We start from the raw sequence: 17,187 nt of genomic DNA on the forward strand, positions 1-17,187 counted from the left end.
TTGTAAATTGAATATCTTTGGGTTTTGAACTGTTTTTCTAACAAAACAAGCAATTTAAAGATGTCAATCAAAGCTCTGGCAACTTGTGAATGAGCATTTCTAACCGTTGTTAAAAATATTTTACAGACAAATTAATTAATTACATTAATCCAAAGCATTTTCAACAGATTCAATAACAAGATTAGAGCTGAAACAGTAATTCACTTATTTAATAAGTTAATGGACAGAAATTTAATCAGGAACTATTTTGATAAACTAAGACCCCTTACATCATACTCTATAGCCAGGACCAGGAACACAATTTCAGGCCAACCTGACTTTTGAGTGACACATCACTATCACATCATCTCACCTGTCATCATTCAGCTACCTGCTGGTCGCTGCAGTTAGCAAGGTTGCTGTCGCATGAAGGAGTTCCAGTTGATACTAAGCAGAAAAAAAACTAGCAGTTAAAATGTGTTTAAGCATGAGTGTACTGAAGAATATGTGTTCATTTGAAGAGTGGTCATGTAAAACACCACAATGACATCAAATATGCCAATTTTGCACAAAACTATTCCCAGAAAACAAAGAACCACAAAACTGAACCAGTTGAAGTCATCATATCAAGGCTCCAGCAGAATAATTATAAAATCAATTACATTTTCAACAATGAATACAGTGAAGAACTCATTAATGAACACTTACACTCGCGTCTCCACCTGGACATCACACCTTTTTATGCCCAAGTTGAAGGACTTGGTTACGCAACAAAGATGTCATGTCTCACAATAACGGAAATGCTGTTCATGTGCAGAGTTCTGGAGTTTTTGTACTTAAATATCATCATGTAATACAGCCTTACTGGTCCTTTGATGAGGTGGAAATTTGGTAAGCAGACCTTTCAGCTTGTATTTGAGCACCCCTGCCTTACATTTATCTTGTGACCACTTGGGGGGTCCTGACCCTGAGGCTGCAAACCACTGCTTTAGACCATGCAGGATTCTGTGGGGCCAGCATAGTGTGACAAAGAGAGGTGGAAATAAAAGGGCTATAAAATAAAGCATGTTTGATAATGATCATTGAGATATGTAAAAATTTTAAGCTTAAGATTTTATACATTAGGCCAGTGGTTTGATACTATTTCTCTGCTTTGTCTTTGCTCAAACCTTTAGAAGCCTGAGCGTCATGTTTGCATGTCCTCACTGCAGAGAGCAGCAGCGTTTCAGGCCGGAGCGAGCAACACCTGCTACTTGGCCCTTTCCAGCTCTGGCCACTGAGGGACTTGATTAATCATACCATGACAGCCCCTCCACCAAGATACCAAATTTAATTATGAAAGCGATAAATAACCTTTTCTAGGACTGTATAGATCATCTGCTGCTCAGGATCCACAACTGGTAAATTATCTTCCCGCGGGGAGCATCCCATCTTTGGGAGTGGGGTGATAGATTACCGACACAAGGCTTCTAAGCCTGAAATATTTATTTACACCCATAGTAAAATGATCTCATTATTAATGCTCTGCATCTTCACACGGAATTATGATCATTGCGACTTTACTAATTTAAAAAGAAAGGTATAAACAAGAAACTGAGTACTTGATGGTGTTTTGCTAAACTTTTGAAAAGCAGTAAACATATTTGTTTATATGTAATAAGATTATGTCGCTCTGAGAAGATGCATTTACTTGCTGTTGTAGCTATAAACAAACTGTCATCTGATTTATATGAACAATTTCATATTCAGTTTACCATCTGTGGTTTCAGAAATGATGATGCAGTGCACTGCTTGTGTTTTATCACCCACACACACACGCCAGCTACTCTATTACTATTACATACATTCAAATCATTGATGGGACTTAGTAATTTACTTAACTTTTCTTAACAGATTGTTTGTTTTAAAAGCCTTTTCATTGTTTTTCTACACTTCAGGCCTCTTTTTCTTTTACCCCTTTTCTGCCTCTTTCTGTGTTCTCAAGTTATTCAAGGATGACAGTGGCTGTTTGTGGTGTGCATATACAGATCGTTGCTGGCAGCCTGAAGGTTATAAACAGCAATAGAAGCAGAGTGAATTTACTCTGGATACTTCAGAGTGTCAAGATATATCAGCGAGGATCACAAGTGAAGGGAGGGCAGGGAGGGGAAGGAGGAAGAAAAAAATCAAATAAATTCAGAGGCAGGCTGGCAGACATTATGTCCATTTGTCACCTGGCGCAGCGCGGAGAATAAAAGGCCTGTACGAATGGAGTCTATTATGGGAAGAGAGAGCCGCTAAGCTGCTTGCCACTGTTGATTTCTTGCAGCAGTCGATAAATTGAGCAAGGCCTAAGCAGGCCGTGTATGTTCCGTTAAACAGTGAGCACCGCTTGGCGCGCCGCACTTTTCACCAACGCTCCAGCGGTTTCTCATGATTGCTATTCTCCGTATTGATTTGCTGTATTCATGTGCTCACCATGCAGAAAATGCAAAGGAGACAAATGCTGTCTTTTTGGGAGACATAAGGATCCTAATAATACCTCTGGTGCCACAGTCCTGCACATTAAACCAACATTAGCACTGAGGGCTGTAGTGGACATCGGAGTCTTGTCCCACAGACATTTATAGATCTACACGGAGCTATGAAGGCCTGATATTGACATAGTATTATACTTATCTGCTTCATTTCAATGCTTGAACTTAAGACCCTCAACTCATTTCACATTATGTAAATGCAGCTTGATTACACAATCATTGCACTTGGATTAAGAGCTAAAACACAATCTAAAGATATAATGACAGATTCATGAGTAAGTAGTTGTATGTCAATGTTAAAACAAACTTCATGATCTGACTTCTGAGCAGAGCATTTGCAGTGAACAAGTGACACAAATCTGTATCCTCCAAAGCTGCTTTGTTACCATTTAACAAGACTAAGGGGGATATTTATTATGCCTGTTGCAATTAACATCAGGGATGCAAACTTTTGCATCACTGCAATTTTTAGAGGGGTTTTTACTAATAGTATTAATGTACAGTAAATGAGTGCAGACACAGTTCATTTGATTTGCATAAAGAACCACACAGTGAGTACTGATGCTGGGCTGTTTTTATGCGAATGTCTGGAAGGGAATGAAGCACAAACAAAAGTGTTTCCTGCTGCTGAACTTGGAAAACTGGTTGAAGAGAAGAAGACACTTTTGGAGCTGCTGCCTTAATTATATCACACTGGACTGGAGCTGCTGTGAAACATTAAAAGTCAGGTAAAATAGGCTTGAGAGAAGAAGGAAACAGAAAGGTAAATCCATGTGAAAAATAAGACTGTTGCATTCCTGCTCTTTTGTCTTGTGTTTTTGTGTTGCTGAGCAGAAAGCTCTGCTTTGTGATGCGTCTTTTAAACTGAGCCTCTCTCTTTTTCTCACTCCTGTAGTCTCTCTCTCCCTCTGTGTGTCTGTGTGTGTGTGTGTGTGTGTGTGTGTGTGTGTGTGTGCAGATTTTACAACTGCTTTTCCCTGATGGCAAATTGTAGATGCAGTTTTCTCTGTCGCAGTGGTCAGCCTATTGTGATAAATCAGGTGCAGTCATTTGTATGAATTTTCATTTCCTCCTCCCATAATAAAGCACCACTAAACAGGAATGCCAAAAAATACATATGACATGAGACTAAACATGCCATATTCAGTGGTGTCATTTTTCTTTCATTTTAACGGCGCAAAAACATATCGCCTAGAAAAGGGCCACAAATCCTTAGTAAATATCCCTGTAAGTGTCTACAGCCATGGTATAATGACTCTGCGAGGGTGTACTTGAGCTAAATGCTCATGTTTGCATGCTAACATGCTCACAATCATAATGCTAGTATGCTGATGTTTAGCAGGTATAATACTCATCATCTTGGTATTAGCATGCTAACATTTGCTATTTAGCACTAGACACAAAGTAGGCTGATGGGATTGTCATTAGTTTTGCAGATATTTGGTCATAAACCAAATAAACCAAACTAAATGAAATTTTGATCATGATGGTATTACATGAAAAGACAGAATATCAGTTTGTCCTCTGGTGACTATGAATGTGTGAACCAAATTTCAGAGCTGGTCATCCAATAGCTGAATTGGGTTGAATAGTCGAGATTTCAGTGAAGCACTAAAAAAATCAACCTATTGGTGGCGCTAGAGGAAAAGTCGAAGGATCACTATAGTCATTAGAATGTATCCTCTGGGGATCTTGAATGTCTGTTATAAAATTTCATGGCAATCCATTGAATAGTTATTGAGATAATTCACTCATGGTGGCGCTAGAGGAAAAGTCGGGGGGATCACCAAAGTCAGTAGGATTCATCATCTGGAAACCATGCACGTCTGAACAAAATTGCATAGCAATCCTTCCAATGTTGTCAAGATATTTCAGTGTGGACCAAAGTGATGGACAGACGGACATAGTCATCCCTATAGAGCCACACAGCTAGAACAGCTAAATGCTGAGTTTCAGCATGAAAACATCATTGTTGACATTTGAAATTGTAGTATGACCACAAAAAAACAATCTTAACTCTCCTCCACATTTGAACTTGACAAGTTATCCACAATAGTCCTTTAAACAACCTCCTGACCTGTTACACTGCTCCAGTATCAACTCCAAGAGACCTCTAATCTGAACTATTATTCATTTGATCTTAGTATTTCCATGTGTTCAATGACCTCACAGTGTTTTTGCAAAGACTTTTTATATGTTCTGTAGAAAAGAACTTGAAAATTGCACCTTTTTGTTTCTGCGGTCAGACTTTTTTTTCCTAACAGCGACCACATACTGTATGCAGCTCTGTGGAGAATTTCTATAAAAGAGGTTTGTCAATGACTGAAACCTCCAATTGCTGATTGAATTTCCTAACACATTTAATTACAACCAGACTCCTTTACCTCCAAATGTAAAGATTTCTTACATTATTTAATTTGATAACAAGGGTTATTCATCATTACCTTGTGAATGATTTATATGTCCTATAATGTTGAGTTTTCGGCATTATTTACAGTAGTAGCTTTTTTGTAGTCTCACTAACATCCATGTAATACTGGCCTTTACAGCACTGCTCCTTTGTTTAAATGCTAAAAAAGAAGCCCTACTTAGCATGCAATACAATTGATATGAGGAGCTGAAGCAACAACATCCCTTCATCAAAAGCCTTCCCTTAAAGGACAAAATGCTAATGAGCTGACTGATTAATTGATTAGTCAATTGACAGAAAATTAATCTGCAGTTAAAATGCTATATTTGTTTGCCTCTGTCTCGTGATATAAAATGAGTATCTTTGTATTTTGGACTATAGCTCAATTTGATGGCACTTTAAACTCTGCAAAATTAAAATGGGTATTTTTCAATTTTTCACATTTCATAGACAAATGTTTGATCAATGAATCAAAAAACATACACACTGAAACACCTATAATATACAGTCATGATGTGAGGAAGATATGGGCAAGTAGTCTGCTTTGTGGACATTTCTAAGTGTTCTTCATTACTATGTTCATCAATCTTCTTTTTATTTTAAAATGGGGCAGTTTTCATTTTTTATTTAAAGTGGATTGAAAATGATGAGACACGGATGAAAATAGGCTGATTGGACAAAGCACTGGCTGATTTTTACATGATATAAATCAGGCTTTGCCACTTTCACACAAAAAAGATACAAGACCAATGTTTCATTAACATCCAGTCCTACTGTCATTCTCCATCAAATTTAAACGAGAGGATTTGAAGGATCCAAAGTTCTCATTACATTATTGTAAAATTAGCTTTCTTTGTCAGATTTCTACTGGATGACATTTGACTTTTAGTCAGATGCCTACTTTAACTTAAAACTTAATGTAAATACCCTACGACTGATGTGTGGCTTGTGTATCTATTTCTGTGTGTTAAATAAATCTACTCTGGCCTGGTTTAGTCACACAAAGGTAGTTTATTAAGAGTAGAGCATTACTTTTCCAGGTGTGAAAACTGAATTTGCCTGTGGAGCGCGCAGCATACTTCCTCTCATTACTGCTGCAGCCTTACATCACAGCGATAGAACTGTGCCATAAGTGGCACAACAACATTTTTCCTGCACAGGTTCCATCAAGTGTCCTGTCCCCTAATTACCAAACTGTGATCTTCCCTCCATCTTCCTCCCTCCCACTAGACTGCGTGTCTCTCCCTCATTATTCACCCTCAATTATGCGAAGAGTTTGTCCTGCACTGCTTAATTACTTCATCCAGGAAGATGATAAGTTAATTTTGTGATTAACCCTCTGACACATGGGCAGACATGAATATCACGAGGCGATTATCATTTTAGTTTGTGTCCCTGCAGACTTGCTCTTTGACATCAGGACAGTTATTTGGAACGGGTGAATGAATGTCAAAGATTACACGCTGCCAAATATAAACCTGGCAATTTTAAAAAGCAAAAGCATGTTGTGATGTTTATTCATAAGTCATTTAAGCCAGATAAGTAGTTGGACTCAACAATAAACAGCAATCCATTAAAATCTGAATTCCTTTCTGTGGAGGAGAAATAAATTCTCCTCAGGGCCTTGGTGCCATTGTCATGTAAAGAAGATGGCAGGAAACAAGTTGCAGGTACGGTTTAATTAGTGCTCTGGCTCGCTGTTGGCTTCCCATCATTTCTCTCTCCCTCTCTCTCCACTGTACCATCTCCTCTGATTACTGGCATTACAGCAAATTTGCAGTTGATAATCAGCCTCAGATTCCTGCTAAATTTCTCATTACGCTGCTGGAGATGTCACTTGGGCTTTGAGTTTGCATTAATAGGGTTTAATCTGCAAGTGTTTGTGTGTGTGTGTGTAATGTGTGTGTGTGTGTGCGTGTCTGGGTGCGCATCCATGCTAACACGATGCCTCGTACACATCACACTTGTCAGGTACAATCTTGTACGGATTCCCAGGAGGCCACTTGTTTAACAATTACCCTTCATACTTCATTATTTCATATTGGTGCAGAATGATTACATTCAACCATTAGAGCAGGGAGTCTGACAGTCTGAGCAATAAGAAAAGTGTTCATTAAAGACACCAACCAAACTCTGTAAAATAACCCCACTGCCACACAGCGTTGCCTGTATTCTGACACTAAACTATGGAAGCAAATAATAGCCATAAAAATTTGAATCTCATTAGTAACTGAATATGTAATTATGAAATGTGTTCATCACTGAATACTTAATGTTGAAATTTAAATACCACTGCAGTTATAGCACATGAAATATTTCACTTTGAGAACTCTCTGTCTGACTTTAAGTGCTCTCAATTCCCCTCTTCAAACAATTCAAAAGTCCATTTTAAGTTGTGCAATTTCAAAAACTATTTCTAATATATTTTTAGGGTTTACAAAATGAGATGGACAATTCAAGTGTCCAATATTCAAACTACTTATATTCAAGCACTAAAATTGAAGATATTTCACTTGAACATCTGGGATACCAAGTATTAACAATCAAGGCTGGGGGCACCTGGCATACTTAAATTGAGAACTCCATTAAATCTATTTAACTCTATTAACTCAATTTAAACCAGATTGTAAATCTGTACTTTCTCGAGTGTTGGTTTCTCTTCTGATCTGATTTTTTAATCAATTTTATAATCACTTATGTATTTTATTGTAATGTGTTTTTTATGTGTCACAATGTGTTTATTTGTAATGTGTACTACCCTCTTGTGAAGTGAACTGAACAGAGACTCCTTTGATTTTACACTTTAAATAAACTTACTTACTCTTAAAGGGATCTTTAAGAGTGCATACATGATATGCTAAAAGCTATAAAAAGTCAGCATTTTCACCAGCTGATGGTCCTTAGGAGACATAAGAACAGCTTGTTCTAGTATTGCAGGGTGGCTACAGAACAGATTGATAAGGAAAAATATAAGGACAAAACTATATTATGGCACAGTATTATAGGTCAAATGAAAAATGTTAACGCTATTACAATCTAGCATAAACATGTTCAGATACTACAGAAAAACATACTTGGACAAGTAACACAGACATCTATGCTCTATTGTTTGTATTTCCCAACAGTATTTATACAGTGTGTCACTTTTAAAAGAGAAAAGGCTTTGAGGATGTGGACTGACTGATGAGTTTGACAAATGTAGCACTATCTCAGATAACAAGTTTGGCTGGAGCAGAAATGAGCCGCTAATGTTAGCATAAACTCTGGTACAGTAACATCCTTTTTTTTAACGTCACTATTGAAAATAAAGAGGTTAGCTAATGATGTTCTTCTTGGTCTTGGAGGTAATACCAGTTAGGCAGACATGCTAATGATTTCAGCTTACTCTTGTGTTTTAGTTTCTTTTTAAAAAAAAAAGATTTTAAAAAGGCACCATCCATCTCTTTTACTAGATGTGCAGGTCTGACTTTCATGTATTTGATTGTCATGTCTGAATTTGACCATGCCCATTTTGAGCAATCACATTTTTGATTTGAATTTTAAGATCCTAATTGATCTTATTGAATTTTAGTAATTTGAAAATGTTTTTGAAATGTTGAATGCTCTATCTGAATTCTAAAGGTACACACACTGGACATAATGTTCTTTAAATTGCACAACTGACTATTGAAAATTTCAAAGAGTGTAATTCAAATCACATGAATTCAGATGGATGGTTTTCAAAGTAAGATGTCTGTGAAGATTCTCAGTCATCCAGGTCTCAGTTATCCAAGGAGGGTTGAATCAAGGGTCTTCTTCAGTTCTAACTGACTGGTGGGGAGTCCCAAGTATTTAACCTCTGCTGGGTCGTTATCAAGGTCATTGATACCACTTGGTTCGTTAGTGCTCCTAGCTGTTGTAACAACAGTCGTCAGGGTCATTGGAGTCACTTGAGGTCAAGTGTAAATGACAGTCATTGGAGTTGTCACATGAGGCCAAATGTGAATGGTTGTTAAGTCTCCTGGAAAGGGATAAAAGGACAGCATTCAACTTTGACGCAGATAGTCTACTTCTACTTCTTCCATGTAGAGGTTGGCCACAATGGGAGATACTGGTGATCCCATGGCACAGCCATGCTTTTGTCTGTAAAACCCCCATTGCACAAGAAAAAGGTGGTGTTCAGACAGAGGTCTAGCAGCTCACAAATCCAGTCTGGGCTGAGGTTTGTTCTGTTGTTAAGGGTGTTGTCACGTAGTGGTTGCTTCCACCGCCTCCATAGTTGGGATGCATGTAAGCAATAAGAACGTGCTGAGCCACTGGTTTAGATATGTGGACGACACGCAGGTCAAAATTAAAACCCTGGCAGTGCAAGCCTTCACAGAACACATTAACTCAGTGGACAGTAACATCAAGTTCACACCAGAGTATGTCAGGAATAACAGCTTGGCCTTTTTGGACTGTGCTATACATGTAGAAGAGGAAAGGAGTCGCCACACTGGAGTATACAGGAAACCCACACATACAAACCAATACTTACTCTTTGACTCTCACCATCCACTGGAGCATAAGCTAGGAGTTATCAGAACCCTGCATCATCGAGCTGATAATGTACCAACAAGTGCCCAGGCACAAGAAAAGGAGCACAAACACCTGAAGGATGCATTTAAAGCTTGCAGATACCCCAACTGGACCTTTGTGAAAACAACCACAAGATCCAGGAAGAACAACAACCCTGTGGGTGGTGAAGAAAAGAAGAATAAAAGCAGCAACATTGTCATTCCATACATGTCTGGAGTATCTGAGAAACTCAGGAGGATTTTCAACAAACACCATATCCTTGTGTTTTTCAAACCCAGCAACACACAAAGACAGAAACTGGTCCACCTGAAAGACCACACACACAAAACACAAGAAAAGCAATCTAGTGTATGCAGTCCAATGCAGTGAGGAATGCACAGACTTGTACAGTATATTGGGGAAACTAAACAACCATTAAACAAACCCATGGCTCAATAGAGAAGGGTCAACTCAGCAGTTTACCTACACCTTAAAGATAAGGGACAATCTTTCAAAGACAACAATGTACATAATTTGGATAGGGAGGACAGATGGTTTGAAAGAGGAATGAAGGAGGCTTTTTATGTCAACGTAGAGAAACCATCCTTCAACAGAGGAGGAGGTTTACAACAGTTGGGCGATAGTATTTATTGCCCAACTACAACACTCTCCTGTCATCCCTTCCCAGGAGACTTAACAACCATTCACATTTGGCCTCATGTGACAACTCCAACGACTGTAACGAATATTGTTTCAACAGCCAGAAGCACTAACGAACCAAGTGGTATCAATGACCTTGATAACGATCCAACAGAGATTAAATACCTGGGACTCCCGACCAGTTTGTTAGAACTGAAGAAGCCCCTTGGATGAGAGGTGAAATGTCTTCAAGTATCTACGACCAAGTCCAGTTACCCTTGATTCAACCCTTCTTGGATATGGTTTTCAAAGTAAATTATTTCAGTGCTAAACTGAGTAGTATTTAAATTTTAACATTAAGTATTCAGTAGTGATTCAATTTCACCATTAAGTATTCAGTTTCTTCTAAGATGCAAATCTTTTTGGCCATTATTTGCTTTCATACTAAACTGAAATGCAAAGAAGATCCATGGTAAGATATTCTGCCAGACAAGTCAATGACAAACAGTAACCTAGATATTAACGCATAAACAAATGTGAGACTGCACCCATTAACTTTTTGTTCTTGATTAAACTGTGAAGCATCACGCTGTGCTCTGCAGAAGTGAGTTGTAATCAACTTCCAATCATTAATGGCCCTGTTATCTGCACCTGGCTCCTGAATAAACAAAAATCTCATTGCCCCCCTCAATCACTTGAAAGTTATCCCACTGAGTGGCACTTCCAACATCAGCAATACAACCGGCTGATTCTGGGAGCCGAGAGGCAGAAAACTCCCTCAGAAGAAAGCTTGATCAGTGTCCTTTAGGCAAAACATTGCTATTCTTTGAATCATGCTGTTCAGTGAATCATAATCACAGCTCAGCTCAATTGGACTCATTGTTGCCAGGCCTGCAAGCCTGTTTTGTCTGCTGATTGATTCATGTCATGTGAGAGCAAGATACTCAAAAAGACCTATCATCATTCATTTGTGTTGGTTTCTGTTTATGGGCCGTTCTCTATTGATGATTACTATATCAGAAGATCTTTAATTAGTGGCTTTTGTGTGGAAGACAAATGAAAAACAAAAGGCAAGCACAGTGCGGTGAGATCAAAATGAGAAAACGCTTGATGAGTAAACATTTTAATTATGGTGTTAAATATAAATTGAAAGGTAACATTTGCGAGCAAATTAGTCTAAAGGTCACTTTTGTTTGAAAGTGTTCAGCTGGTGATTTTGTTTTCCTGTCCTGTCTGCTAGAGTCCATCATGTTGTCTGGAACGATACAGGACTTTTAGCTGTCAACATAAACAACATACATTACTCCTTTATTTTCTTTATAAAGTACATACAATATGATTGTGCATACTCATTAAATATATTAATTTTATAGCTGTGGCATTTTAACAGTCAAAGCCCTGTAGTGGAAGTGCAGTCAGCAGTGTATCACCACTATTCAATAGTTGCTATTGAAAACACGAGCCGCCTACATGTAGCCTGGCAGCACACCAACTCTGTGGGCTCAATTTCTATTGTTGTTCTTGCATCTAAACTACACTGAGAGCCTGTGAAAAGCATCTGTAGACTCTTTACTCTTGTACTGTTATATTGTCTGCTTCAACTATATACCTTTTTTTCCATTACATGGCATGAAGAAGATATGATTTTAAAGAAAGTAGTGTTAATTACAACCAGCCAACTGACATACAGCAGAACACATTATAATGAAACTTATGACCTGATGATACTGAACCTTTGATGCCAATGCAGATATTGTTATTAAAGCTTAAGAGATCCAATAACAATATACAGGATTTTTTATTTTTTATATAAACACATTAATACAAAAACATTTTCTTTGTTAAAGATCCCTTTTGACATTCTTTTTTTGAAGAAGAATTATGTCCATGTATGTACTAAATGGACATACTATGTGATGGTGGCACATTTTTTAAATAACCTCAAACATATCTTTGATATTTTGTACTGATGTGTCTAGTTATTTACTGGTCAACATATAGTATACACAGATACCAATATACCTGCAAAATATGCTAATATTGCTCAATATCTAGGCTGATTTCGGACTCTTTTTTTTTTACTGAAAACAGCCACTTATGAGAACAGTGAAACTAAACTAAAACAGTAGAGTTGTGGGACTCAAAGGTGACATCTTATGCACATTTCCAGGTCTATATTTTAAAGCACTCTATTGGAATATTTTTGTATGATTTACAGTATAAAAAACTCCACTCCTTATTTAACTCATACTGACCTTTTATGCAGCACCTCATTTCAGCCTTTGTCTGACACAGGCCTTTTTAGCTCCCGTTTCTGTAATACCCTCCTCCTGATGAGACCACTCTGTTCTGATTGGTTAGCTTCCAAAAGCTGCATCTTGGCCGACTTCTGACAGCTATGTAAACATGCAGTAGTAGTAGGATTTCACTTCTCTTACTCGTCCTGTACTTGAAATGTCAGCTTCTCAAGTATATCAGTACATGTTTGAGCTGAAATAATCAGAGTGAACAACACAAACAACACATGGAAAAACCTTAGAAACAAAGGCTATGTAAAAAATATTGATTAGAGCAGCTTTAACCTGAATTCAACCTGAGCCCTACTAAGTATTGACCCCTAACCTCAGCCTACCGCCGAGTGGAGCACAACAGAAATTCCAAATCAAGTTGCAGAATTTTTTTCTTACCAGAGTTTATCAATTAACCATACTGTAGGCTTATTTCTCCTCTTTTCACCCCTTAGTCACATTGACTGATTTTGTTTGAGCCCGAAAATAACAGAGACAGACGGTCAAATTACTAGTCTGCACCAAATCAAAGAGGATGAGCAGCTGGACTGCCCTGCCTCTACATTCCTATGGTGGCTCATTCACTGACACAGGTGAGCACTTTCACAAAAATCTCAGGTGGACTATTTTCCACAGGGTGAAGGGAGGAGGGGCAGTGACCTGAAATGCCACAAAACAGCAAACTGAAAATTGTTGAACACAGAATTTATAATTGCGGGACCTCCAATATCATCAAAATCATAAAAAAATTTCAACCTTATCTGTATTTAAATGATCACTTATAGTTAAAGCTCAGCCCTGGTTTCCACATCTATGATAAAAATCTTAAACTCTAATCCACAAAATCTATTTTTCCAATAATACACTGTATAGCAGTGTTTCAAGCCAGAAAGGTTGGAAACTTCCGCTGCAAAAGCACCATATGAATGAGGGTGTACTCAACTATTTTCATTTATTTTTTTCTGTAGGCAACAATTTACATTAACTGCATGTCACATAGCGTAATATAGACACTTGCTCACATCTTGTGAGTCACTGGTGAGGCAGGAAACAGCACAGTGTGATCCTGGAACACTGAAAACAATAATAGCAAGAATAGCTCATCTATTTACTGTATGTAGCATTTTACTTTTTGTGTTTTTGTGATTTTCATTGTACACTGATATTCATGTAAACCAACAGACTGATTGTGACCACTTTATTTGTGCTTTCTGAGATGACATTCGGGCACCCATCACACACTAACATGACCGTGAAAACATCACACATCTATAGTCCCCATTGTGTCCGAGTGTGCAGACTGCATCTGACTGCGTTGGCTGTTTTTCATCCTGTCCGTTATATAAACTGATTTGGCCGGAGACCTTCACCTTGCTGGGAGCCAAACGTGATGTGATGCCGGTTGACACATCATGACGTCCCTCCCCTTGATGACTCGAGGCGCTCTGGTGGAGTCTGGTGCTCTACCTCACTGCCTGCAGTTACCCAAATATCACCTCAGCGTTTTGACAGAGGGAAGAACAGCATGAGACGTGAAACACAGAACACAATCGTCTGCAGGCCTCGGATTGAAACAAATCCACCTCTGCGTGTAACTGAAGGTAAAGCCATTGTGGAAAGTGTGAGGATAGTGGTGATAAAATATTACATGCTGTCATACATGTGCTCAAAGAAAATAGTGTTAGCTCTCAAAGGGAAAAAAGAGATTTGTGTCAATTGCATCAGAAATGACTAACAGCATTAAAGATGTGAGTGAGGCACAGTTTCAACATTTCAACTCTAGGTGAACTGTTCAAAACATCTTTGCTCTGAGAAAAAAGTAGGATATCAAAAAACATGGAACTCCTGCAGAGCTGAGTGAGATTCAAATGTAGCAGAAATCAGAAGGAATATGATATTTTCCGTTCACTTAGAGACAGCAAAACCATTAATAATATAGAATTTTAGATACGTACTGTAAGTTTGTCTTTTTTTTTTGGCTTTTGGACAATTAATATGGATGTAGATGTGTCAAATATAAATATGCCTGTCTCTAAGCATATGCAAACACAGTAAACTCTTCAGCAGTTGCGTTTTCAACTTATCAAAATCACCTTGCCTGACATCAAACAGGGTTCTTTACAGATAAGCGACACCACAGAGGCATAAGCAGTGTGAAATAACGTAACATTTCTGCCTTCTCGTCTCACACTGTGCTGTATCCCGGCAGTATGGCGGCCTTCACCAAAGGCAGACACGTATATAAATAAATAAGTTGGTGGGAGATGTGCTCTTGAAGCTGTATTACTGGGCTGACGGCTTAAGCTTAGGGAGAGGGAATGAGGGACAAATTTAGCAGCAGATCTTAGAATAACTAGGTGGGGATAAAGCTTATAAAAAGTGCAAATGGCTGCACTTCTGGACGGTGTGCTTAAGGCCCCGAGATGAAGTGCTGACTGTAATGTTTGCAGTTTTGTTAAAAAAAAAAAAAAAGTTTTAATGAACTAATTTATGCATTTAAAACCTTTAAAAAGTTGAAGAGGGATTAGGAGAATCTTCAAAACCTTTTTGACAGAGCAACACTGAGGATGTGAAGTTTGTAGACAACAGAGTACAAATGATTTTTTTTTTCAATAAGCAGATAAACTGGATCATTGGCAATATCCAACTTCATTGGGGCTTTCGTTATTTCAATATATTCAGTTCTGCTTTTTGATAAAATATAACCAAAAGGGGAAAGGGGTTCCCTCTGAGGGCAAAGTGGCAACAAATGTTAAAGGAAAAGTTTGATGTTTTTGGGAAAAACGCTTTCTTGCCAAGAGTTAGATGAGGAGATTGATTCCACTCTCATGTCTGATCAGTAAATATGAAGCGACAGCAAGGAGACAGCTACTTTAGATTAGCTTAAAGACTGGAAACGAGAGGAAACAGCTAGCCCGGCTCTGTCAAAAGATGACAAAATTTGTCAATAAGGTACTTCTAAAGCTCACTAATTAACACTTTAAATCATGTTTGTTTAATCTCTACAAAAAAGTGTAAGAAAGGAATTAAAAATGACATCTGGGGTTATGTGCGAGTGCAGTGATGCAGTTAGTTGGCCTCAGTGCTTGTCCAAATGAACTACAGAGCAGTGAATGGGGAATGAGAAAACAATCAAATAAACCAAAATGCTATTAGGATTAAAATGTTTTAACATAAAATTTACTGCCAGAACTCCGGTACAAAAACAGTAAATTAAGCAGAGGCTGGTAATGAGGAGGCAGAATGTGCTGACATGTGTTTAGAGTGCTGCCATCATTGACTCACCTCCACTGTATTTTCAGCAACATAAAAAACACACAAAAAACCGGTGTACCCCTACAGTGTCTCAGTGCTCTTTAAGCACAGCATGTAGTGAAGGGACTTCATCGATGGAAAAAAGCCACAAACGGCCGCTACTGTACTGTAGCAGTGCAAATAAACAGAAAAGCGGTGAGACACAAACTACACAGGTTAACACAATAACTATGTAACAATAGACGATTATCTGTTGGTTCAATAGGCAGCAAAACAACTAATGGTTGCTGCATTGGAAAAAAGCAAAATAGTGAAAAAAAAAGCAGCAAACTAAGGACACCAGAACAAAAACTGAAGGCAAAAACTAAACTGCAGCGAAACACTGGAAGGAAATCAGCAACATATGGAGAACCACAAGAAAATAAACATCTATTAAGATGGTTTCCCACAAACACTGCACAAAAAGTCATTGTGTCCGGCACATTACTTACTCCTCGCTATGGGAAAGCTGAACAAAGAACAGGTCAACCCACTCACAGGAAGGACTGGCAGGGGAGCCACGCTTAATGCTTGCCTTCAAGGCAGCTAATGGAGTGGCCCCCTCCTAGACTGAGTCACTCATCAGGCTGTATGTCTCCTCACGTCTGCTCCTTTCTGCAAATGTGCTATATCTGGTAATACCATCACTGCCTGGTATGAAATCACTATCCAGACTCTTCTCATTTGTGGTTCCGTGATGGTGGAATGAACTACCGAGCTCCACATGGTCTGCTGACTTCCTTGGTGTATTCAAGAAATGCCTGAAAACTCAGCTCTTCTGTGAACGCTGCAACACTTGAGCCCCTTAACCTTTTTGGCACTTAGTTGATTGTTGCACTTCTTTCTTGTCGCTTATGGTATTTCTTATGCACTTGTCTGCTTCCTGTTGTTTCTTACTTGATATACCAAAAAAACAACAAAAAAAAAAAAACCTTCTGTCCAGCGCTCTCTCTCTCATTGCACTTGTGCCTGGTCAGCTACTTGAAATTTCGTACCATGGCTCTTTTGGAGTCACTGTCCTCTAACGCTTGATTGTCTTGACATGCTTGTAAGTTGCTTTGGATAAAAGCATTTGCCAAACGACTAAAAGGAAATGTAAATGAATAGTATGCTTGTATAGTTAATACCTCACACACTCATATGATTACAACACCTTGTACTGTATGTCGAAAGCTTGAATGAAAGGCACCCAAAGAGAAAAATCTAATCTTGAATCTATGAATATACAAAAGGTGCTGGACACAAGATGTCTCCTACTTCACTTCATTACCATTCACAGTGTGTGTGCACTGGAGGCTTCAAGTTTCCACAACACTTGTGTAAGTTGCATACTTGAGACTAGTTGTGATCGTGAACTTTCCCTCTTCAGCAGATGGATGTGAAAACGGGCTTCTAGTGTCAAACTATACACCATTCTGCACAGTGAAGCTCAAACATCCAAATAAAGTAACAATAAGCAAAACACCTTTTTGACAGACAGGAGACTGTAAGATGGACACAAGCCAAATAAATGAACTGTAAAGTA

At 38.4% G+C, this 17,187-nt stretch overlaps 1 protein-coding gene across 2 annotated transcripts in view; it reads right to left on the reverse strand.

Moving 5' to 3' along the window:
• adarb2 (adenosine deaminase RNA specific B2 (inactive)) overlaps window positions 1-17,187 on the reverse strand; it is a 376,810-nt gene that overhangs the window by 226,603 nt on the left and 133,020 nt on the right. The window contains exon 1 of one of the 2 annotated variants that reach the window (XM_067577591.1): window positions 353-436. The exons of the other annotated variant lie outside the window; for it this stretch is intronic. The gene's annotated coding sequence lies outside the window, so the exon portion shown is untranslated. Of the gene's footprint in view, window positions 1-352; window positions 437-17,187 lie in introns of those variants that run through there. 2 annotated transcript variants of the gene reach the window in all.

The sequence above is a fragment of the Thunnus thynnus genome, chromosome 21, assembly GCF_963924715.1.
Source record: "Thunnus thynnus chromosome 21, fThuThy2.1, whole genome shotgun sequence".
NCBI classification, from domain to species: domain Eukaryota; kingdom Metazoa; phylum Chordata; class Actinopteri; order Scombriformes; family Scombridae; genus Thunnus; species Thunnus thynnus.